Source organism: Gallus gallus, chromosome 4 (assembly GCF_016699485.2).
Source record: "Gallus gallus isolate bGalGal1 chromosome 4, bGalGal1.mat.broiler.GRCg7b, whole genome shotgun sequence".
Taxonomy (NCBI): Eukaryota; Metazoa; Chordata; class Aves; order Galliformes; family Phasianidae; genus Gallus; species Gallus gallus.
This window is the reverse complement of record NC_052535.1, coordinates 66,522,170-66,548,934: the sequence shown is the minus strand read 5'-3', so window position 1 is coordinate 66,548,934 and position 26,765 is coordinate 66,522,170. Positions and strand designations below refer to the sequence as shown.

General features: G+C 36.4%; 1 long non-coding RNA gene across 2 annotated transcripts in view; it reads right to left on the bottom strand.

Moving 5' to 3' along the window:
- Nucleotides 1-16,978, bottom strand: part of LOC124417971 — a 48,235-nt gene extending 31,257 nt beyond the window's left edge. For both annotated transcript variants that reach the window (XR_006939287.1, XR_006939286.1), the window contains exons 1-3: nucleotides 16,834-16,978; nucleotides 15,537-15,600; nucleotides 302-432 (exon numbers count right to left, since the gene is read on the bottom strand). This is a non-coding gene — a long non-coding RNA (uncharacterized LOC124417971). The remainder of the gene's footprint in view (nucleotides 1-301; nucleotides 433-15,536; nucleotides 15,601-16,833) is intronic.
- Nucleotides 16,979-26,765: the final 9,787 nt, after the last annotated feature.

The following is a 26,765-nucleotide window of genomic DNA, read 5'->3' as shown; positions in this document are numbered from 1 at the left end:
TTAAAACAAAGCCCTTTAACATCTCAAAGTATAAGCAAAAACATTGGTAACTACTCTAATTGGACCAGCATTAAGTAGTTCAAGGTAGTTAACCTGATTAGCTTTCTGAGCTAATGTCCACAGAGGCTTATCTACAGGTATTATAAATAAAATATGTGTATGTATGTGTTTATATATATAAATACATATATACGTCTATATATATATAAAATAAAAGCTTTTAAGTTTCAGGAGTTCTTCATCTGTAGATAAGCTGAAAACAAATTATTTCTCCACATTAAAAAAATATTTCTTTTATCACCTGTTTAGACTCCTCCAAGGCACTTTTCTGCTTTCAACCAGATTTCACTGGCAGGCCATCCTCAGCATGGTGGGTGTATCCTCCTCGTGTATCATCCAGACTTCCTTGTATTTCTATTCCTTTTAGATCATCTGCAACAATTTTTAGCATCCAAATGAGATACAAAAATGTAAAAAACTAAATGACCTTGTTTAGGTTTAAGATCTCCAAGTTGTTTCTGAAATTAGCGGGAGCATCCCTCTGTTCCAAAATCTGGATTTATTTCCACACATTCCCTGACAGAATCGTGAGTTAGTTACTAAGTTGATGTAATAGATCTAAGAGATTAAAAATAACATACCAGTTTATTCAGATAAAATCCTAGGAAAATATTAAAATTAACAAAACTATTACATGCTTTAGAAAATACAAAGTTATTTAGGGTGGACTGTATAATTTTCTATTACAAAATTCTATTAAGAAACAGTTGGATCCTTTTTTCTTTAGAATAAGCCTCAGGCTAAAAATCCTTGCTTTCCACCATTCAATTTGTCCCCACTGTTCACTTGCAACAGCACCAATTCTCCTCTCAGCCATGCATGCTAATCTCAGTGCAAATTGCCTCACCAAGCAGTAGCACACAGATATCTTCGGTAGAATTTGGTACCCAGCACACACAGTTTTCAGCTGTTCTATGGATGAAACAATACAAGACACCCCTAAATTTGCTCTTTCCAGTAGTATTACACATCAACATTCAAAACTGATTAAAAACATTAATCACAGAAAAACTTTATAGGTCTTTCATGAACTCTAGTACTATATTACTAGCACATTAATAAAAATCTCCATCTTCCTGAAAACATACTCCTCACTCAATCACAAACCAAACTAACCTTAAAAGTCTATATTTTTTGCATGACTTACTTCACCACAGCTGTGCCCCAGCTACATTACTGGTCCATGTACAGTCAGACAGCTGTACAATTGCTCAGTCAGCAACAAGAAGTGTTTTAATCCCAGCATGCTATAATGGCTGTTGTAAGATGTTGCAAACTATTCAGTGGTGATTAAAATACTGAGCGGGTGTGGCTGTTTACTGGTTAATGATGTCCAAGAGTTATAATTTCCTGCCCTTGAAACAGATGAATTTTTTAGGACTTGCACTATCACACTACCTCATCCCAGTTTACAGCACTCAGCATGGCAAGATACAAAAATAATGTAACTGTGCTACATTGCACAGGCCTTTGTCAGGCAGAGTCCTTGTTTTATGTACATTTGTTTGGTGTTTTTTGGTGTTTTTTTTTTTCTCCCCACTCTATAACTATTTTACTTGAAAGGAAACATCTCAAGGATGCATAAACTGAGTAAGAAACAATTTACTGTCAAGACTGAAACAGTCTTCATCTCATTAGAAGTTGCTGTTATGCCCCTAGAGAGAGGGAAATATTGCACACTAAACAAGGTAAGAATATCAACACAAAAATGAGAATTGTTTGATTGAATCTTACCTTCACATTTCCCAAATTCAGTCAGATCCATGATGTTAGTTTAATGTATTTTAAATCTGGATTTCTCTTATGGTGCTTGAAAGCAGAGAAGTAGAAAATTCACAGAATCACAGAATAGCAGGGATTGGAAAGGATCTCTGGAGCTCATCCAGTCCAACACCTCTGCTAAAACAGGTTTCCTACAACAGGTTACACAAGAAAGCATCCAGGTGTGTCTTGAATATTTCCAGGAGATCCACAACCTCTCTGATCAGCTCATTAGAGTGTTCTGTTGCTCTCAAATTAAAGTTTTTCCTCAGGTTTGTATGAAACTTCCCATGTTCCAGTTTGCCCCCGTTGCCCCTTGTCCTATTACTGGGCATCACATTCACTAGCCCCAAATATCTCAGCCTTTCCTTATGAGGCAAATGGCTCTAGGACCCTATTCATCTTCATAGCTCTCCGACGGACTCTCTCTAGAAGTTCCCTGTCTGCTTTGAACTAGAGAGTCCAGAACTGGATGCAGTACTCCAGATGTGGCCTCACCAGGGCAGAGTAGAGGAGAAGGATGACCTCCCACCACCTGCTGGCCATGCTCTTTTTAATGCATCTCAGGATACCATTGGCCTTCTTGGCTACCAGGAAACACTGCTGGCTCATGGCTAACCTGCTGTCCACCAGAACAACCAGGTCCTTCTCTGCAGAACTCCTTTCCAGAAGCTCAGCCCCTAACCTGCACTGATGCATGCAGTTAATTCTTGCTTAGTGTAGGATTCTGCACTTGCCCTTGTATCGCCTCATAAGTTTTCTCTCTGCCCAACTCTCCAGACCAAACAAATCACGTTGAATGGCAGCATACCTTCTGTTTTGTCAGCCACTCCTCCCAGCTTTGGATCATCAGTAAACCTGCTGAGGGTGGACTCTTTCCCTTCATCCAGGTCATCACTGAAGAAGTTAAACAAGACTGCACCTAGCACCAACCCCAGGGGTACACCAATGCAGGCCTCCAACTAGACTGCATCACTGATCACAGCTCCCTGAGCTCTGCTAATCAGCCAGTTCTCAGTCCATCTTACTGTCCACTCATCTATCCCACACTTCCTAAGCTTACCCATGAGGACGTTATGGGAGGCAGCATCAAAAGCCTTTCTGAAGTCAAGGTACACAACATCCACTGCTCTCCCCTTGTCTACCCAGCTGGGTAGATTTCTAACATTTTCTTTAAAACTAAATCTGATCATAAAGAATACAGGGTAAACTTCTAAAGGAGCTCAGAACAGTGAATTTCTGATCTCCCCAGCATCCGTCAGTTTCACAGCAGTGACCATTTTGCCAAAGATGTGGTTTCCTTATAAGTAAGTCGGTTTAGCACAGTCAGCATTACTGAGCAACGAGCCCAAGAACCAGGTGCATGTTGCTATGGCTGTTGCATCAGGACTGTAACAGATTCCTGGTTTAAACATTACCAGAACAGTTCCGGTAACAGAACCCCATGGCAGCATTCTTCCATCAGCCTTGCAGGCAGTACACACACAGCAGAGGGCTGCCATCACAAATATTTTAGACTCTCAGACTCAAATTAAGTAGGAGTTTGTTTTTGATGATTAGCTACTCTTGATCAGTGATCAAGGAATATGCACATGTATCAGTCAATTAGAGTTTATGTAGTCAAGAAGTTACCCCTGGCCATACCTAAACTGAAATGTACTTGATTCAAGCATGTGAGGTAAAGTAGCTTGTATACTTGGCAGACTTACTTTTACAAAACACTTAATCACATCATTTGAAGATCAGGAGCATAGTTTAGTACATCAAATATCATCTTCAAAAGAAAAAAATATATATAACTTTAACAGGCTTCAGTGAATAGTGGAAACAAGGAGAAAGGATGTATTTTTATATATTTTAAGATGGCAAGCACATTTTTTGAATTTTTTTGAACATTTGAAAGCACATCAAGCAGTATGTGATGTGATATTATTCTGATAATTTTCTATCCTGTGTTAAATAGAATACATAAATACTCTTGGAGTGTTTTCACACATTCTTCAAGCTGTAGCAATTTTTACAAAACTAACAAGTCTATATAGTTTCTCTTTTTACTAGATTTAAGAAGGAAGAAAAAGAAAAAAAGAGAAGCATGATTCATGTTCTGTACTCTTGCATCAGATGACAGGTTCTGCTGCATTTTCTCATCTCTCAGGCAATAAATATTTCCTCAGTGCCTTCCCACACACGCTCATCAGCTACGTAAAACCTGAACTCTTAGGATCAAAGATGGTTCAGTATTATTTCTTCTACAAGATGTCAAGAAACGAAATGAATTTGTTTCAGGAAATCTCAGAGAGCTCTTTGCCTACCTAAGAATACAACAAGTATATTGGAATGAACGCCCACAAACAGCAAATTTTCTTACCAATAACAATGTCAGCCTAGCTGTCTATGTAAGTATGGAAAGTAACGAAGTAACAAAATAAGAGTAAAGAACAGCTAACTAATTAAATGAATAAACAAAAGAGAGAAAATTCCCAATTTCATATGAAGTTCACAAAGCTTGAGCAAGCTGAAGCTACTACATTATCTATACTGAGTCTGGTGTTCAAATTACTGCTGATGTATAGAACACTGAACAATGAGACATACAAAATCATCATTTCTTTATGACTTTCACAGGGAGTACAAGTAAACCTAGAGCTTCAGGGATGAGTATGTTTTCAAAACACAGATATATACTGTCATGGACCATTGTAATTTCCTGCAGACACACCTATACAGAGCCCTAACACTTGACTTAGTTTTTCTTTTCTCAGTTTAATAATGAGATTTTGGGGGCAACAAATAAAGACTAATGTCTAAATCAAAAAACTATGAAGCATCCAAAAGTCATCTACAGATGATCCACTCCCTTTAGATCCAACACAAAGCCCTTGCCAGCCAAATCTAAGGAAATCATACCTTGAGGTTTGGGTAGCTAATCACTGTGACCCTGGGCATACAAGGAAGTACACCATGCAAATAACTCAGTCTTTTATCATCCAGCCAAATTTTTAAGACAAAAGAAAACAAACAAATACATGAATTTCTCCATATCTTTTCAGGCAATAAGCTGAAGTTGGAGAGTGAAATAAGGGATTCAGTTCTGCTTACTGATCTACTCTACTCAGAACTCCAATCATGAAATACGTGCTGAATGCACTATATTTTTAGCTGTTGATCCTCGAAAAAGAGGAAAATAGAGTTCATAAATTGCAGATTTCAAACTGAAATACTACTAACAGTAAATTCTACGCTTACTTCATAGAAGCCGTAGCAAAATAAAGGTCTTTATAAAATACTTTGCCTTCTTTCCAAGGTTTCAAAAACTTGAGCAGTATTCTACATTCAATACTACTCCTGAAACAGTGAATTATACTCACATGAAGAAATCGGGGTCTTTGAGACTGAAGATTTCTAGCTGGATTTTGATGGAGGTAGGAGCAGAAAAGAAGGGAATATTTTCTGTCTTGAAGTCCCATTGGAGGTTAGGATAACATTCTCAGCAACAATTTTTCTTCGTGCTCAGGTCACAATCATTACTGAACATTGCAGGTTTTTGTGTTGTTGATTTTTGTTTCTTTGTTTTTAAACATTAACTAGTTATTTTTTAAATAACCACGTGTGTTTGTAGCTGGAAGAATGTAGTTTAGAATAACAAATACAGTCTTATTGTTTTTATCTTTTTGTTATTATTGGTGTTATCTTTTAGAAGACCTATGTAAATGCTGTCAAAACCAATAAGTTTAAAAATGCCTAATAATAATAATTACTGCCTCAGAATTTTTTTTTACTGCAACTGGTAATCTACCTATCACAGCATGTATGATGGCCTACATCAGCGTAGCATAAGTTATTGAATATTTTTCCTCTCTGTATTATTAGTTATAATCAATGTTTAATAATGGTTACAGATCTGTTGCAGGCTCTGTTATTCCCCAGATGAATTAGAGAACCTTTGGGCAGCCTTCAAGTAATGAATTATATTATTAGTTGATTATTCCTCTGAACAAATTCATTAGCCATCTACACATTTAGCATTTACTATATGGACCCTTGCATTAATCATTTGCTTCCCATCCTTTACATTTATTTAAATTATATATATAAATTATATAATATTTAAATACTTAAAATACGGCTCAACTCATTTAATGGATTTAATGAAATGGATTGTTACCCAGTGTCACCTCTCTTTCCCTATTTCATTTTCACGTATCTTTTAGTCAGCCCTTTAAACATTCAAATCTTTTCTAAGGGCCAAGCCAATAACCCAGAAAAGTCTGGGAAACCAGCCCATGCCCAGGAGTGTCACCACAAATGCACTCACAGCTCTTGGGCTACTTCAGACCCAACCCTACAAGAAAGATCTGTTTTTGTGAGATTCAGAAAAAAAATACCAAAAAGCAACAGCGTCTCCCGGATCAAAACAAGAGCGGCCTAATTCAGCATCAGAGATCATTTCACCTCAGTATTTCATGACTAGATAGGATACCAACAACACAGAACAATGTGCATGTTTTACCTAAAACTCACCAGCAAAGCCTCTGATACTGATGTTTTGCTAATCTATGCAACACACATCATCTTACTGTAAGCATGACTGTAAGAGATGAAGAAAAGTATGAATAAAGTTAATCTTTATAATCAGAAAGGATATAAAGAGCAATTCTCTTCATTTTCTCTCAGACTTTCAGAGCACTTAATGAGTCCTGTGTGACAGTCATATCAACTTTGATTTTATTGAGACGTATCTGACATTCACTTATAAAGAAATGATATTCTGTCAAGGAAACTATCAGTGTAAGCAGTTGTAAAAAAAAAAAGTTATAAAAACCTTTGTATTATCCTCAGTAGTGAATTATTTGGCTGCCTAAAATTGCTGTATTCAGTTTTTTGTACTTCACCTTATTTCTATTTTCTAAGATAAAGTAGCAGTGAAAAGACGTATTATTATGTAGAAAAACTTCAGCTATAGGGCCTATTATGAAGTAGTTTGTGACAAAAGTTTATTGAAAAATCATAATATGCGATGAGAAGGCAAGTTGTTTAGTTGCTAAACACTCATCAGGTACAAATGCCAGTGACTCTTATCTGAGCCACTCATATTTGTACCTTCATGGCATTGTTATTCCACAGCAAACATTTGTTTCTAATGTGATACTTACATGGCATATAAGGCTACCTGACCTAGCACTAAGCACTGGCATTTGGAGAAAGCAAAACATCGAACCTCTAAGCTGAACAGAAAACAGCTCATGAAAGATATATAAAAAATATAGAAACAACAAATTAGTTGTAGGTCAATGCTTCATTTTTTCTTACAAGGAGGTAGTTAATCATATAAATCAATCAGCTTTTTGGTTCACATAGGAAATACTTCATTTAAAAAAAAAGTGTCAGGAGCTGGAGTTGAACAATGGATTAACAACTTCATTCATTCAGGAAACAGACTTTACCTCAATTTTAAACTGGCCACAAACAATGAAATGCGAAATCTAAAAGTATCCACTTCTATGACAAAAATGTTTTAGTACCATTCACATGAATCCACGCCAATGATTGTGGTCTATGAATAGCTTATTACTAACCTTAAAATAAATCAGACATACTCTCCATGACATGTACATCACTTACTTCACTCTACATATTTGATTTGGAGCAAGAGCCATGCCTGCGTGCACACACAAATTAAGCAATAAACTCTCCTACTTAAATAATGATGTAGCATAATGTGCTTTGCTGAGTTGAACTCTTTTCTTTTGGTTGTCACGTTTGACAACATTCATTCTTTCATATTCTGTATACACAGTAAACAGTAACCAGGAAGTCAATCTTAAATACATAACGTGTTATTTCCTAGAAGTATATAATCAGTAGATTTCAACAATGTACCAAAAGTGATTATTTTGTTCATAAAATTCCTGTTTTTATCTTGGTATTTTCTTTACACTCTACTGTTAGTAATTTTCCAATTCATTTCATGGATGTAACTACTGAAGGGCAGTTGCTCATGTGTTTAGATTTTGATAATTTTATTTCACTGAGAAAGCCAGCTAATTCAGTAAATTAATATATAATCTGCCTTCTTCTAATGGAACAAAAAAGGGAGTCCACACTCTTAGCTGTAAATACAAGTGTACACTTTCTAAAGGAACTCAAATGATTTTGGAAGGAACTTCTGTAGATTTTGCATTCCTTGACATCCTGGTTTCAAACAAGTTTATTTTTGAATAAACAGATGTACAAAGTGTGGTACTATGATTCATAGTTTCAAGAGTTTGACATTATCTCTAAGAGGGAGAACAATAATTTATTTTGTTCAGAGCAAAATGAAATGTCATTTGCCTGCTCCCCATTCCATCTTACGGGCACTGCAAAAGGGAGAGAGGAAGAAAAGCCTCTTCATTCTGATTATTAGAAGAGTTTCCTAAGAAAAAGATGGATTAAGAACACTTCAAAGGTGAAAGTAATTACACCTTCACTGCATTAGCAGCACTGAATGTACATTTTTATGATCTGCCCTCTACTTCCTGCACTGATTTCAGATAAAAGTCATAAGACATCAAGTTGTCTCATCTGGAATAGTCTGTCACACATTGCTGATCATCCCCTTCATGTGTTACAGGTTATGCAAGATAAAATCATTAGTATGTGCGAGCTACTTAGAAACTGTAAAGATAAATGAAGACTAAATGAACGACAACAGCAGTGTCAAATACTACTGCTATGATATAAAACACCTCTGGTTAGTTTATATGTAACATCCTTAATACTGTAGAACTCAGATTCCGGTAATTTGATTCTTCTTTGGTAGAGCCATATAGTGCTTAACATAATATATATGTGTATATATATGTATATATACACACGTATGTATATATATACATATATACACATATATATATGTGTGTGTGTGTGTGTGTGTGTATATATATATATATATATAAAATGAAAGAGAAAGCCACAAGAAGTTTCTTTAAATTCAGCAGACAGAGAACAGTAGGGCTATACAACTTCACTTGATCCTGTGCACCAGAAATACTGTTTTCTACCATATATCTTAAAAAAAAAAAAAACAAGCATCTATGTGCAAAAGTACTGTTTAACCATTTAGAATCGACCTAACAATACAAACTGATAAGTGGTAATATTAAATATTAATAGTTAAAAAAAAAATAAAGTGATGACAGAAAAAACCTAACTTGTTTAGAAAAGTTTCAGTGATATTACAGACCTTTTAGAGCTGAGAAACCTAGTCTACTCTCTGACAATCTGTTGTAATAGATAGCTACTTTTTATATAAGGATATTCGCTTATTTCAAGTCAGAATATTTCTACCTTCATGAGTCAGATACTGGATATCTCTTATCAAAGTTTGTTCTCACTGTTACAGATAGACTGCTCAACCCTTAAATTTTGCTCTGATAATTTAAATAGCCTGACCTGCTTCAGTAACATACTGAAGGCCTACTTTTCACCCTTTCATTGTTTCTGCACTGAATCCTTTCCAATACTTTTTATTTTGTAAATTATGGACTTCAGAACTGAACAATGAGTTACTTCAGTGACCTCATCAATACCAAATGAGGAGGGAATGTAAACATTAGCAAGAACATTTAGTGCCGGCATCACACATTGTAGTCTTGACATTGCTCCTCAAACTGAGATGTAGATCGTCAGTGCAAGATGTGCCATGCAGAAAAAAGAAAAAGAAAAAAAAAATAAAAAGCATTCTTATTGTACTACCCTCTCCTTGAGTCTTGGATCTCTCCCAGCAAAATCTTCCCATAGTGTTGCACTTGACAAAGGATTTCCCAGTGTTTTCAGTGGTCACTCACATCCCCTACAGCACATTTCACACATTCATTTCTTCCCCACTTCCATTATTCCTCCCATTTTTCCAGGAAAATTTAATGTTCAGGAAGGAGGTTAGTGGAGTTCAAAATGAAAAGATCCATGAAGAGGAGCATTCTTAAAAATCTGAATCTTGAAAACTGATCTCTCCTCCCTCCATTACTGAACAACTGCCCACTTGCTTTGCCTGGTTAGAATCAAATGGGCTCAACTGAAATGAATGCTCCACTTGAATGAGGAGCTATGAAAATTTCTGAGGCCAGATGGGAGAGGTGACATTGTGATCAGAGAATGGGAGGCAGGTGGTCAAGGATGACTTAATGCTGTCTGGGCTGAAAAAGCCATGAAGAAAGGATACCTCAGCAGTACTTTGCTCTTTTTACCTGGTTAGATGCAGCCTAGCACAGGACATTTTGTGCCTCAACTCCAGGTTTGGTGCAAGAGAGTAGGCCAAGTCAGCAGCAGCAAGAGTTTGTGGGTGGCAATTGCAAGTGTGAGAGCAGCCAGCAAATGAGCACCTGAGGGGTCCACTGAGGCAGCCACAACCTGAGAAGTCCATGTCTTTCCAAATTCACAAAAGAACTTTTTTTTTTTTTTAAATGAAAGCTCAAGTCAAAAAATTAGGCTGCATCCATACCCTTATCTTTGATCTCCCAGGTGCAAGGGAGAGACAATCATAGAGTTATAGAATCATCAAGGTTGGAAAAGGCCTCTAAGAACCTCTAGTCTAACCATTGGCCCACCACCACTATGCCCACTAGACCACGTCCTTCAGTGTCACATATGCACATTTCTTGAACACCTCCAGAGATGGTGACTCCATCACTTTTCTGGGAGATCTATTCCAATACCTCACCATTCTCCCTGAGAAGTAATTTTTTCCTAATATCTGCCCCAAGCATCCCCTGGAAAACTTAGTGATAGGATGAGAGGTAATGGCTTCATTACTTGGGAAAAGAGACTTATGACACACCTTGACACACCTCCTTTCAGATAGTGGTAGCGAGTGAAGATGTAGCATCCACCATGTGGGTGAGCCACAACCTCTATTCTCTTGTTGGCTGGAGACACCTGTGGTGATGCTTAAGAAGTCAACAGGCCCCCAGCTTTACTTTTCCAGCAGTTGTCACTGTATATATATATATAGGTGTATATATAGGTATATAGGTATATATATATATAGGTATATATAGGTAACAGGACAAGATTCACCTGCTGAGATGATCAAAGACTCTGAGGGATCATATTATGCTGCTGAAAATCAGGAAACCAGAGATGCTAATGCTTTTATTAACTATAATTTAGTAGAAATAAACTGTAGATTATTTTTGAAGAAGAACCTTTTTCCTATGTGAATTCTCTGTTGATAATAAATAGAATATGATAACAATCTGTGCAATAGCCAGTATATCTCTACCCTAATGATCTGCACAGGAATTAAAATGACATTAAAATTCTCCTTCACCAGATGTACACTGCAGTTACCGAGGATATTTTAATTACTTTTAATTAAAAAAAAAAAAAACTAAAAATATCTGCTGGAGAGATAACTGTACTTGGCTGAACTACACAGACTGCTCCTTTTAGGTACTTTTTTAAGCTATAATTTTACCTGTTAGTGATTCTATATTATCATCTTGAAAGTTCTAGTATTTTCACATGGATATTAACTTAATAGCAAGAAATCCACCTCTCCTATTTAAATATCTTTCACAGAACAGTCTTCATAGAAAATATTATAAGGTTCAAAAGTTCTGTTGGTTATTCCTAACACAAAGGAGACAACAGATTTAAGACAGTCCCTGAAATATAAGGAAAAAAGTGTCAAAATCCTCCTGCAACCAGTATATTTCTGTGTATGAAGTCATTGAATGAAACAAAGCTATAAGAAGAAGAAAAATAAATTTGACATCAATTCAAGGAAATAAATCCTAACAATTCACAGAAGCATTTGCAGAGAAAATGAAGCGTGCACATTCTTAAGTGATAGGAGTCCTTTGACCTAGTTACCCTATCTATTGGTGTGCGTATATAATATTAAATACCTCTGGTCCCATGGTCCCTCCCACTTTCTAGAGACACTCTGTGCACCAAAATAACGGTCAGGGACACCTCAGACCCTGGAATGACTCTACAAGCCCCGTGTAAGCTCATGGGAGAAGTGCATTCACAAATTGGTGCTTGTTACTTGCTCAGCATTGAGCCTGACTGGTCCATGTATCTTACATAAAATACTCCTCATTTGCTCCAGCTGAGCCTTCACAATCTTCTCTCAAACTGTATAACAACCATTGCTTCACAAGCTCTATGTCTGTATCATTTATTTTATGACAGTTTACTATGAATTCCATTCTGTCAAAAGCCTGACTTGCCTTCACCTTCTCTGCACCTCAGGAGTGTCTGAACGTAACCTACAGTCTTAATCTGCTTAAGATGAGGTCTTACTCGTCCTTCAAATTCAGTTCATTTGTTTATCCAATTAGTAAGGATAACAACACTCCATTACCTCTTTAAATGAAGCTCAAGAATAGTGTTAACAGTATTACCCAACAAATTTGCACCAGAATTAGCAGCTGAAAGCTGCAACAAGTCAGCCTGACTCAGCCTGTCCTTTTCGCGGGTTTATCAATAGATGGCAGCAAGAAGCTCCTTCTTTCTGAGTGTCAGGGAGGAAAGATGCAGCCTCGTAAGTACACAGGACCAGGAGAGTTCAAATTCGCAATGTTAACAGCTGCTATTATGATGTGTTCAGCGAGGATTCTGCGTATTGCACAGCAACACGGGGTTGACTCTTTAGTAAAACATCCCAACATATTTGAAGAATAGATCAACAATTTATTGAATTAAAATACATTTTCTGCTCAAGTTTACTTGTATTTAAACTTGTATGGGATAAAATCCTAGAAACAAGTGTAACAATTGCTGAAAGCAGAACACAAACCAGATCAGAACATCATCTCCACCAAAATAAAAGCTTAGGATGTTGCTAATTGTGGACAGTGAGACCTTGATAACAACCTGCTACACAATTTGATCAGCCTATGTTTTCAGACATGAGGCACACAACAGAATCTGGAGTCATTAAAAAAATTAAAATAATAATAATAATAATAATAATAAACCCACAACCTCTTTTCCAGTGAGGATGATTCTTCCAATACTGTTGCAATATTACTCTATCCCTCCCTCCCCAGCTCCAACATTTTTCCTGGACCAAGCTTCCAAATCTGTTCTGCTAATTCATCTACTCAGAATTATCCCTTTTCTGTTCTCAGGGAATCTCCTTAGTCCCAAATACACTTCCTACACAGCACACATATGCAACATATTTTTCCCCTCCCTCCTCTGAATTCCTTCTGCCCTTGCAGTGAGAAATCTTCACACCAACAAATCTCTTTCCAGTTCTACATAGTGTGAACTCACTGGGTTGCACAGGTTATTAAAATCATGCAAATGAAGCACTGACCTCTGAGGGCTCATGCAAAGTGGGACCAAGTATGACTGAACCCTGCTATGGCCAAAGGAAAAGAGGTGCTGTGTCAGAATCACTTGGGACAGAATTTCTGCTATGTCTACATGTGTCTATCCATAAGCATAAATACTTGAGCTTTGAAACTACTAAAGCAGAGCATTAAATTTTATGATACAAAGGATATTTCAACATAGTCTCCTGAAAAGAAAGCATCAAATGAAAAACTGTATTTATTTGAAACGTTCAATCAAATGTCTATAAATACTTTGAATTTAATTGTTCAGTGTTTATAATAAAATGATTCAGATAACCACCTCCAAGATCATTTGTTTCCTATATCATGCTACAAATATATATTTTTAAGTAATTAGAAAAGCAAGAATATTTGGTATTACTGTCTGAGAAGGGATTTTGTGGTGAAGGCTGGTGAATACCTAGTAGCATTAATCAGGCTGAGTACCTCAGCATATGTCCAGGCTCTCCCAGGTTTAAGAAAAAAATCATTTGAGGAAAGCCAACCTTCACCACACCATGACATTTTTATTTTACCAGCTTTCTGGGCTCTTCTGACTTAGTAGACCATGATCATTTTCCCAAAATTATGTTAGATATTTTAAGCCCAATCAAATAAGTAAATCAACTTGTCTTTAAATTTAAGCTGGAGTCCATGTGAGATCTGTTTTACCTGCTGCCTCTTACTTCTAATTCTTCGTCTGAAAGCCAAACCTTCAGACTTACCATGAGAATCTTTTCTTCCTTTTACTGTTGGCAGACCCATAAACACAACAGGCATTTCCACAGGCATCTCAAAGCACAGTAAGAAAATTTAGGCTGAGATGCCCTTTCTGCTATGTTAAAAGAGGTAGAGCACAGTCACAAGCCCAGGTGAAAATGGTTTCCCTGGGAGGGTAAAAACCACCATTCCACCTGCAAAGTTCAGATAATTTGGGATAGCCCAGGGTTTCAAGCAGAGGTAAAAGCCTTGTGCTCCCTAGTGTATTCTTCCCTTCTAGGCCATAGGGATTATTGCATAAATATTTAGCTGAGGAGACAGGGATCTTTTAAGTTAATTTTTGGTACACCATTTTATCTCAACTGAAAGATGTGCAGAGGAGGGAAGTAACACCCACACTTTCAGCCAGAGGGTGGCCATAGATCTATTTCTGCTCCACTGGAATCTGCATCTCCTCCTTCTGTCAGGATTATTTGCACACAGCCAGAGTACAGCCACCTCCTAGCTCTGTGGCAGCATCAGTCACTAGATTACAGCATGAAGAGCAAGCCATCTTCCTTGCAGGTCACAGGTGCTGCAGGATGCATGTCTGGCAAGTGTGGAAAAGAAGCATTGCTTTTCATACATGTGACAGGTCAAAGCACAGGAAACCTAATCCACTAAACAGCATAGACTCTATGTCCTCCAAGGAAGTATTTTCCTTCACAGACAGCATTTTCTATCCAAGTTATTACACAATTTGGCATGCAGCTAACAATTTCTTTCCTAATGTAATACAGGCAATTAAAAAAAAAAAAAAAATCAAATCAGTATTTAAGACTCAAAGAGATCACAGAGTTGAAAACTCTGTTTTGTGATAATTACCAGTAGACATCAGTAACATATTTTGGTTATTCCTTAAAGTAAAAATAAATTACACCTCATTTAAGACTCCTGGTGCTTTATTGATCCTCTTGATGATTTTTGCTCTCATGGCAATGCATAGCAGATTTCAAGAGAGACTACCACAAGTAAGGAGGATGGCCTTGCCCCCACTCTAGTCCATACAGGCCTTCATCTAATCTCTTAATTTCATTTCACTATCAGAAGAGCAAGTATATCTTTCAAGAACCCGATAATTTGTACTTACAACTGTATCCAACACCTTCTATAGTCCCTCACATGTATGAGATACTACCACCCTCCCACACAAAGTTACTGCTGTGCCTGCAGGGTATGCACAACTTAACAAAATGTAGCTGTAGTTTGCTGGATAATACAACAGGTGTCTAGGACTGATGAGCAAATAGGCCACATTCCCCACCTGCTGGGCCTCACCAAGCAGCCACAGGTCGGAGGAAGGGTCCATCTCCATTGTCACTCTGTTACTCAGTGTTGTTAAGCTGTTATCTTTTGGGCTGTCTTGCATTACATCTCACTTCCTTAGACCTTGCAAAGATTTCCTCAGTATACCCCAGCCAAAGTTGTTCAGCTGTGCTACATCAAGCCAAGCTGAACTACTGGGTTGATGTTTACCAGACGGCTACTATAATGTCTTCAGGACATTATCAGTGCTCCACTAGGGCTGTTTCTCTCCCAGTACACTCATTGGATAGATTTGGGACTCAGAAAGCTTTTGACATCATATAGCTTTACCACATTTTTCCCCTGTAGCAGTTCTTCACTCACCTAATAAGGGCACTGGCAGTTACTGCATACAGATTGCACATCTTAAGGGTTAGAAGTATGCCACCTAAAATATTGCAGGAGAAAAAAAAAAATGGAATTAAGTTATCCCACACACAAAAATCACCCACAGGTTTTTATTTTTAATGGAAAAAGAAAGGTGACTAACAAATATCTCCCACAATGAATTTCTAAATCTCAGATATTTTTAATGGCCTTGAAGATGGATACTTTTGGATTACCCTTAAAGGACATTTGAAAACTAGAGATTGTCCAGTCCTTTCTGTGACGCAGAGAGGGATTAAAAGCAGACTTTTCCTGAAAGATGGAGAAAAGGAATGGTCATTTCTTAAATTAGTTTACTTTCAGGAATAAAATTGAGCATTTATAACATGCAATAAAAAAAACACGGTCAAAAGCTTTATGTCAGCTCTGAATTACCATAAACAACAATTATACATCTCTTTCAAAGCACAGTATAACAGAAAGTGAACACAAAATTAAAGCAAAACAGAAATTACAAAGCTTCATAAAGGATTCTTTGTAAATAGAGATGGCAGGTTTTTATTCCTTCAAACTGTAGAGAGAACAATGGCAGAGAACAAAACATTTTGAAGGAATTTTCCCAACTTGACATTTCATAATTACTTAAGTATTAAATTTGAGCTATCACATTTTCCTGGTGTTGCAGAACAAAAATCACCCTCAAGAAAATCAAATATGCATTTGTAATAATGCAGTACATTCTATAACTCAGTTGCTATTTTTCATTCATATTAGTCGTTGTCCTGCAGTACATGGGAATACCGGATTGTAAACACGTATTATTCCACAATTGAAGGAAAAGTAATCTGTAAAATTGACAAGGAAATTATTTTCAAAAATCTAAGGAAGTGTGGACAATGAGGAACCTAAATATTTAAAAGTTTGTACTGGTAGATATAAAATGCAACTTTTTTTCTTTTTTTTACAATAAATCAGTTATGAGCCACTCATACATACAGGTGAGCCATGGCTTCCTGTTTTCATTTTATATTATTTAGACATGTTTAAAGACAAAGCACTGAAGATAATTAGTGTTCCTGCGCAACTCAGTTAGAAAGCCAGAGTTGCTGCATGTTATTTATAACGCCTTAGGTCTCAAGTAGTTTTTCTTTGAGATGTCCTCTATTATGTTCAGTCTGGGTTAAAATATATTTCCCATTTTACATGTCAAGTAGCCATGTCTACTCTTTAACACTCCTTAGTTGTTAGTTTTTTCACCTATAAATAAAGCAAAGGTAGAGCTGTAAAATATTACCTATACAAGGTTTTTCAAGGAACAAGAAGGCAAAGATCAGCGATTTCATCACTTGGTTTACACTAACCTTCTACATGCAGGAAAGCAGAAAAAGAAAAGAAAGAAAAAGAACCTCAGCAACTTCACTTTTTCCACCTCCTCGTCTGGAAACCATAGAAACCAAACTGAAAGTACAGCCAAGAAGTTCGTCATTTGGCTATCTCTGGCTGATCTCCATGGAAACATTTCATTTTTTCTTGAAATGAAAGATTTTCAAAATCAGACAAATGGCCAAAGTCTGATGTTTTATTATATCTGTGGGAAAAATTTAAAGAATGAAAACAGTGTGAAGTGTTTCTGCTTTACATATTCTTATTGTATTTCTAGTTTATGTTATTCATGCCTATTTTATTTCATTATAATTACCACTTTTCTTTCAGCTATATTATCAGACAAGACATTGAATTTGGGAAAAAAATAGCTATACCCTGCCTACAAACTGGGGTCTGCTCACTCTGACATCCAAATTGCGTATCATTTGCTGTAAATTATATAGGTCATCCAATACCTTTTTTTGCACACTTTGCCTGGAAGACAGAATAGAGACATTGAATGCATAATAACAACTAAGACTGAGAGCTGAGAAAGTATTCAACATAAGCAAGCCATACTTCTCAGAGCTATTGTTTAAGGAATCCTGCAGACCCAGAAATGTAGTTCTGTTTGCTTCCCGTCCTCTTCACAGTCTAACGTGTATTATAACTAAAATAAGCACAATATGTCTGGGAAAAAAAAAAAAAAAAAGTTATACATAAAATGGATAAAAAATCTGCTTCCATGGAACTCAAGGCATTTAATGAGACCATGGGAGTAGTTTGGCACTTAGAGTACATGCCTACAAGCACTATTCTAATAGAGGGTGGAAAGACCTGAGGATCCTACAGGGACTTCAGAGTGTAGGATGGATGCAAGCAGCTCCTTCATCACATTTTCTGCCCAGGCACCTATATCTTTGTTATGATCGGGCCTATAAGGTTAAAAAAAAATGCCATTGTTCATTTATTCCTGTGAGGCATTTACTTTGCTACTTGGGATTTTTTTACAAGAAATAATCACTTTGTAGATATTTAAAAAAGAGCATGCTATGGTCTTAAGTAGAGCATAAGAAGATTATATGTTGAATTCTTTCTGGTAAGATGTGGCTAAGCATTGCAGTTACTCTGCTGAACTATGCATTTAGTAGCGAAGATTAAAATTTGTTGGTACAAAGTGATCTGAGGCACTAAAACATAATTAAATTTGTTTGTTCTTATGCAATTTCAAGTCAATGCTCCACACTCCCATAACTTTTCCTTTTCTCCTTATGCAAGTACCATACAACAAATGTGAGAAAAGGGCAATATTTTCTGCTAGCCCAAATGTTTGTAGAAACTCCACTCTGTAAAGGATATTAGGCAATAAGACAGAAAATACTGATGCCAGATTAGTTCACACAGAAAAACAAAGAATGCATAACCATCCTAGCATAACTCAGTATTATTCTGTTTATCATTATACAAAGCAAAACAAACTACAGCACATGTAGCTATGGCTTGCAGTCTTGAAAATCTCTCTAGATTTCTTTGACTCACCATACAGTGAAGATGCATTACATCAATATTATTGTATTAGGTGTGATTAGCTAATGCTTAGGATGGCAGTTTATTACACTGCTCTTACCAGCAGTCTACCTGGAAAGAAATAGTGACTACAGAGATTAATGTAATAGAAATATTGCCAGTGATGAAGAGACATCATCTGAATTCAGTGGCAAATAAACTGTCATTGAACAAAGGATTGAAAGTGTGCTGATGCTTCCTGAAATTTGAAAGAATGTCAGAAAAAATTGTGATGAATTATAGAGACAGGAGTAAACAGAGCAGCAAACTCAAGGAAGTTATGAAAGAATATTCATAAAGAGAAAGTGACAGGCAAAATATGACTCTGCTGAAAGTTTTGTCTAACATTCAAAGTAAAATAACTGTCCAGGGAAGGGAGGAAGAAAAAGGTCATATCTGCCATAGTAAGAGGAATTTACCTACAAATATAAGAACAAAGACTTGCATGGAAAAAGGTGACAGAGTTTGGTTCAAATTATTCTTATATTCTCCAGAACTAGTCTAAATAATTTAGCCTCCATCTGGATTCTCTATATATGTGCATTTCAACATTTACCATCTGAGAGACTGGTTGCAAGATGACATTTCTATTAAAACCTTTTTAATACCAGAACATAATATAGTACCTGTTATGCAAAAGTAATTATGCAGTATAAAGTCAACAGTAGTGTAGATTGTTGCCCTTATTGCAGATGAGCACAGTGCGTAGATATCAATTCTTTAGGCTACTTTAGCTCTAACTAAACTGGAGGGAAGAGTGTATATTATTTTGATTAAGCAGGTATAAAATACTGGTACTTTTCCAGCTTGATTCTACTTAAAGCTTGTTTTAGGGTTTTGTTTTGTTTAAAATTAATGCTTAAGCACTCAAATAACATGCTTGTTAAATGATAACCTGGGGGGGGGGAGGAAATGATATTTTGATATTTTGATACACAGGAAGGAATATGAACATCTTACCAACAACACCAAACTTGAAAAACTGTCTTGTGTCCTAGTGAATTAAAAGAAAGGATGGATACATGGCATTCAGCTTTTTCTGCTCAGCACTGCTAATGGATCAACATCCCACAGAAGACCCTGAATTGGTTGGAAGCAACCAGTGAAAAAGAATAATCAGAGGGCTACAAAATATCCTATAGGGATGGGTTGAATCAGTTGCAGCTACTTAGTTTGGAGAGGAGACAGCTACAGGGAGACGGAGAAGTCTTGCAATAGGCAAAAGCTCCTTGTAACGAGAAGTCATTAATCTGTTTTCTGCATCAGGCAAATCAAGGAATAATGACCTGCAACTAGAGAGCTTTGAGCTAGAGATCAAGAGAGAAATATTTCCAGCATTAAGCACTGTGATAGATTTCCTCGTGGAAGTAGTAAAATCTCCATCACTTGCAGTTTTTAAGAGCACTTCATACAAATGTCTGTAGATAGTATTTATATGCAGTCAGTTCTGCCTGGGGCAAAAGAACTGGTTAAATCAGAGTTTTTCTGTTTCTTTCTCAAGATCTGAGCACAGAGCAAGCTCCCATCCTTTCCTTAGCCTAGAAATTCAGACAGGAACTCATCAGTTAAGTAGCTAAATTATTTTAGCTGCACCATACTGAACAAACTCCTCAGGTTCTTTAGCCTTATTTCCAGCAATTTTTAGATGAAGGGAAGCTAGAGTCATAGAAACAGAGCACTGAAAGCAATAGCAGTTTAAGGCTTCAGTTGCAAAATATGGGGGCGAGGAATCCGGTTAAAATTGATTTTGATTAAGCAGATTTAGGGAATCCTTAAGCATTCTGTTTGACATAACTTTTTCAAGGCTTAAAAACCTTATCTGTGTATTTATTTTAACTTTTTCACAGGAAAGTTAGAGCATGTTTCATGCAGGTGTATATAACTTGCTGCAGGGTCACATCCCCAAGGGCCACACAGTGCAAATGTAAATTTTCCCTCTGCTGCCTGCAGTAGCTATCCTCACTTGCTCCATTCCTCTTCACTAAACCTGATCCACTTTGTGTCTACTACGTCCACCCTCACATTGAGAACTTATTTGCTTCAATGCAAAAATAACATGAATATTTCCCCTTGACTTCTCTTGGTGCAGCTTGTAATAGATTTGCATCTGGAAACACTGTACCATATTCTTACACCATTTTACAGCAGGAACTGCTGAGTACTTTGGCTCGCTTACAAATTCCCCAATTCACTAAATATAATTGCACTGTGATTCATGTCTTTGCTAAATCTAAGCAAGTTGTGGGCATGGTTATTAGCATCACATTAAGCCTTAGGACTAAAAAGATTAGCAAACTTTTTTTTTGTTCCCCTGGACTTTGACACTTAGCGTATAAATTACATTGTCAAAGTGTTTAAGGAAAACAAAGTGCAATTATGACAGGAATTTTTTTTAGTTTAAATTGAACTACTTCAATTTAAAGAGTTTAGCAATTGTTATGTGGCAAATTATAGCATAATCTCAGCATTTGTTTATCTGTGGAACAGCATAAACCTAGCATAGAGTAATGTTAAGTATTCTATTCAAAAATTGACTGTGCAATTTCTTAGTTTCAACAAAATTTCACAGTCAAGATGCTGTTAGCTTCTGCAGTGACATGTAGCGGCACAAATAAGCCACTGGATATCTCTAGTAATCCCCATCATGGAGCTCATTTTAACTTTTTGAATTACTACCACTGGCCCACTGAGCCACAAAGGGGTTCACTGACTTCAAGTTTAAGTTTTGCTTAGCTTCAGAACAAAACTTTCGCTTTTCTTCTGTGCTTCTCTGCTGAAATAAACCTGTGTCCATCTGGTATGCATCAGCCATGATCAGATGACCATTCATCTAGACTAAGATATTCTGGCCTCTCGTTTTCTATTGCTACGTAGAACTTTCCACATCTACAAGTACGTTTGAAATTTTTGATGCTTTCTTTTTTTTTTTTTTTAGGAGACTCGAGTTTTTAAAAAGGTGTGAAGGGAAAAAAAAAAAAAAAAAAGATAATTCTAGGCCCAGGTAGAACGGATAAACTTTGTTGGTAAGAGATAATAGCATTGACTTTAACAAAGCCTCAAACTGTATCAAGAAGCAGCAAGAGTGATTGTGTGAATCACTCAGGAATCACTTCTAAAGTTTCATAGAGGACTTTTGGAGGATGAGGAAAGTGAAGCAAAAAATAATAGATCTAATATTCTTAATGGCCAAATCGGTAATAAAGATGTCTTGCTAGTCCAGCTGACAGGTGGTAATGACTTCCTCCTTAAATAGGGTTAGATCTCTTATATTCTATCTCAGCAAGGTCAGTACAAAGAATTGTGCTGGAGGACTTGTGGTTAGGGAGAACGTAAGCATCATCCATCACTAGAAATCTACGATAATATGACAGTACAAACAGTATGAGCTGAACTTTAAAAGTCTCCTGCATTTATCATCATTCATTTTATCAAATGTATAAAATAAGCAGATTAAAAGAACATATTTATCTGTAAAAGCAAAAAGAAAATCTGCCTTATTAGCAGTTCAGAATAATTGCTGTGTTTCTCTTCAGCATTTTACAGATAAATTCAATTTCTTGAAAACTAAATTATTTAAAAATACCAGTTCTTCTTGTCATTAACCTCATATCCAGCACGAATCTTGTGACAATTGATTCTCACAGAAATTATACATTGAGACATTTTCAGATACAGTGTGCTAAAATGCTTTTGACAAAGAACAAAGGAGCTGAAAATATTTTGTTGTTTTTACCAGAAATCTGTAACATCAAGACCCCACATATTTTTGGTGGCTGTTCATAGGTGCAAATCCAGGTTTACTCCTTATCAGGCAAAATAACATTGCTTTCCTATTTTCAATACACTCAACTCACACACAAAAATATAGGAGACCTGCAGAGAACTTTGAGATGCCCCATACAGAAATACAATTCATTTTAAAGCAACTATGAGAGAGGAGGGCTAGCCCAGCCTGCTAAGTCTAAAGTGAGACAAACCCAGAGAAAACACTGAGTGAGACCCAGGAACATACACTGTCCATAAGCCTAAGCTCAGTAGGCTGGCATTGCTGCCTTCCATGTGTGGAAAGCAGACAGGTGTCAACTAGGCTCATGCTCAGAGCGAGGCTGCTCCACATGCAAACAGAATGAATTTCATTACACAGCATTGGTGTAATTCAAGCCTGGCAATCAAGCTAAACATTATTAGGACAGTAATGCCATAATTGACTTTAATATGACTTCAAAAAAAGGACCCTGAAGTAGTTCTAGCCTAGGCAACATGCAGGTACTTTGCACTTACATAATTCAGTCTGTTTTAATACTAATACATAAATTAAAGAAAGAAAAAGTAATGCATAATAATGATCTTCATCACCCTGTATGAGCTAAACTGCAGCAGAAGAAAAAAAAACACAAACAACAGGGCATCAAACAGCAGAAATAGATTTAAAAAAAAAAAAAAAAAAACAGTGCTGAAGGGAAGAAATTTATTCTGATCAGAGGCAGGTAAGAATAATTACTAGCTACCTTACTTTTCCTCATCAATTCATCCATCCCAACCCTCAGCCCTTCCCATTATGATAACAGTCCTAATGGCTGTAATGCTTTGCAGCTGGAAACAGGATAAGATTTCCATGACTGTTTTCTTCTACAAATGTTGCTGTCAAAAAGAAGAGGACAGAACAGACAATGAACAATTTCTTGCTTCATTTGCAACAATTTTCTTTTTAACCCCAGGACTCAGTTTAATTACAGTTTCAAGCATTGGTTCAGCTGATTTCTTTCCTCTGATAACTTAGCAATTGCTCATGTCTCTGTTTACCCTGTGCTATCATTAGCAAAAGTGCACAGCACTGAGCCTGACATCATCACCTAAAATCTAAACCCTGACAAACAGATATATTAACACTTTTTGTTTGTTTCCTTTAAAAATAATGGCTGTAACCCAGGAGACTGACCTAATTAACTTTCTGAGAGAGTAGTTCATTAAGCTGATAATTAACAAATATACGTCTCTGATGTCTGCATGATAGTTACAATACCAGGCAACGTCTATGAGCAAAAGAGATAATTAGGGATGTTTTCTAATTTATTTTTTTAGGGCAATCTAAACAGTGTTGTTTGTGGAAGAGGATGTGATATAGAGCATGTCAAGGCAAGAACTGCAAGCATCATTTAACCACTGTTTTTTCTGCTTTCAATTATTTAGATTTGAAGTAAGAGTTCTGCTTTTCACCTGCAAGTAACAGGAGAGCTCTGAAACACTAATATATTAATTCCTCATCCACCGAAAATAATCCTCACTCCTGCTGTGACTCATTCTGTGTGCCATGCTTTAAATCAGACTGAAAGGGGCAATAAGCAGTTTGCTGTCACTGGTGGCTGCAAACAAAGTGCATATAAACACATGGTAGGGCAACTGTTTAAGGGCTACAGAAATAAAGCCCTGCTGCGAAAAGCTCAGTTTTGATCAGGAGTAGATGCACCATTTGTTGTCTAGTTTTTCTCACCAGTCATAGGTAAAATTTGTAGCTATGTGTGGTGAGAGCTATAATACTGTGCTTCTTCACAGCATAATGTTGATTGTGTGTATTTTAAAAGTCATGACTATGATTATGAGGCTGCGATTACAAAGAAAAGTTATTCTTTTCTATCACTTCAAATGGATGTCTCTCTAAATGTAGCTGATGTAGTTAAATAAGTGTAGTTAAATAAGCTGATGTAGTTAAATAAGATTACAGAAAATAAAACGACAATTTTAGCACAATCAAGGGGCAAGAAAATCTGTACTTATGGATGAGAAAGAAATATTCCTGAGCTAGTTTTAAACAAGGGTACATATCTAGAGGAAATAAATGTAGTGTGTACACATCTCATACCTCCTAATGCATCATGATAGAGTACACAAATGTAGGACAACATGCTTCTCCTAAGTGTCCAAGACATCTCTTGATTTTCCTTGAAATATAAATTCAGATATTAAACAGAACAGATAATTCAAAATAGTTATTTAACTAAAATACCTGTTTAAAGTATTTACTTATATAAAATTGAATTTAAAAGTTTAATGTTTGCCTGAACAAGCTCTCTTATACCTCAGCATAAACCCTTAAACAAGTTAGTTTTATTTTTAATATTATTTAATTGTCATACACATATACATATTTTTGCTGCAAGCTACACGTATTGTGCTACTCACTGTAGTTAAAAGAGTTAGTAGTTTCCTTAAAAATTATTTCTTTTGTATATCACAGATTTTACCAAGAAGGCAAGATGACAAACAGGCAATTTGAAAGTATTCTGGCTTGACTTTATCCACATTCTAGAATGCTTGATTCTTGACTGTCTTTGTCATGTATTTTATAAACATTTTATACATGAAAACACAGTAAGATTAAAGTGAATTGTTGTTATTATTCTGCAAGATTCATGTTGAACTATCTTATAGTATTTTCTTTCTTATTTCTAATATGTTAGTAATCATATATTAAAAATAATATTTTGGTTGTCTTCACCTCATTACAATTTTCTAGTAGTATACCTTCTACAGCACATAAGTTTTAGTGTTAATAGAGTTAATACTAGCTCTACAGGATTTCTACTTTTCATACCTTAACATTTTTCCCTTATTATTATCTGCCAGTTTTTCACTTGTTCCCTTCATATTTTACTCGCTACACATTATTTTATTTTTTCCTAAACTTTGTCTATTTTCTCATATTTTCTGTGTTTTAGCATATCTAAACCTCCATCAAACATTTTTCCTAGATGTGTGATGATTTGCATTCTTTCTACTTTTTTTTCCTTTATAAGGGAAAAGAAAAGACTTTTGAAATTCTTTGCTTTTCCTATCAGATCTCATTGGGTTGTTAAGGTGCTAATTATATATTTTACATGAGAAAGAAAAACAATATATGCTTCACATCATATCATACGAAACAAATGGTAAAATAATTGTAAAAAAATAGAGAAGTGTGGCAGTACAAGAAAAACTATTCAGAGCAGCAGCTGTGAAGCAAGATAAACAGCATGGGAACCAAGGACAGCTCTAGAAGAAGAGAAAAAGCAAATGGCTCACAGCTCATTGTTTAAGTGCCCGCATGCACGGTTATGGAGTGCTTGTAGAACACTGTTTACATGTAAAGGTGCATGGAAAAGTTCTAAGGGCAGATGGGAAAGCTATAAAAGGAAACTTGTGAATGTATGTAAGTGATGTGAGAACTTGTAATAAACGATTTAGATCATTCACATCTGAGTCTGTGCATCAGACACTGCATAGAGGGACTCGTGGTTTGAAATTATTTTCTAGTATTTTAATGTGTAACATGAGGCAAGTCTTCTAATATAGAAAGTGTCTTAGAAATATGTACCTAATGCCAGTCCAGATGCCAGACAAAGAAGGCATTAAGGCAGAACCAAAGTGATAAAACTTTCTTTTGTTTTTGTGGGGTGCTGCATAACACCTCGTCCCTGCTTACTCATTTAATTTCCAGTTGCATCCTGCCACAAAAATGATTAGTTAACTTTTCTGCACACGCATGAACTGGGTTTTATAAATACAGTCCCAACTTGGAGTTCCCCAAATGAGGACCCTAGAAATGATTTTGTGTAAGGAATAAAATGGCAGATCCTGGTTTCCCTCTCCACATACCTTCTACCTTGAATTTTAATTCTTTTTTTTACTATAATTTACTTCTTAGGTCCCTTCCACTGTTGTGTGGTTGTGAAGTTTAGTTAAAAATAAGGGCAGGTAGACAGTACACATGCTTCCGCTTTGAGGAATCCATCATTTACTGCTACCCAGGAGCAACGCTCCATTAATCTTCCCATATATTTTAAAGTGTTCCATTGCTGTTGGAGCTGCACAGCCTGCAGCATCATTACTTGCACTACTAAAAGCCTAGAGAAACGTTCTGTGAAACTATTCCTCAATAAACCTGTGCAACCTTCACAGTGCCTCAACATAAAACTGCTTCATTTTCCTTCTTCCTCTGAAATAGGCACATCCTTACTTCCAATCTTCAAAACTTTCATTTAAACTCATTTCTGGCCTATTACTGTATCTTTTCAGATGAGAATGCTTTTCTTTCCCCAGTATATCTTGATTTCATGCTGTGAAACCTGTGTTTCCCAAGACACTGTCTTTGTGCTACTCCTCCTTGTTCACTGTTCTGCCAATCGGGGCTCAACATTTCCATTACTTCATAAAACAGTTATCAGAAAATTCACTGTGGAATGCACCTGACAAAGGAGCTACTAGTTAAAGCATAGGCTTTGTTTTAGGTTTTGGACAATGGCATCTAATAAAAAAAGC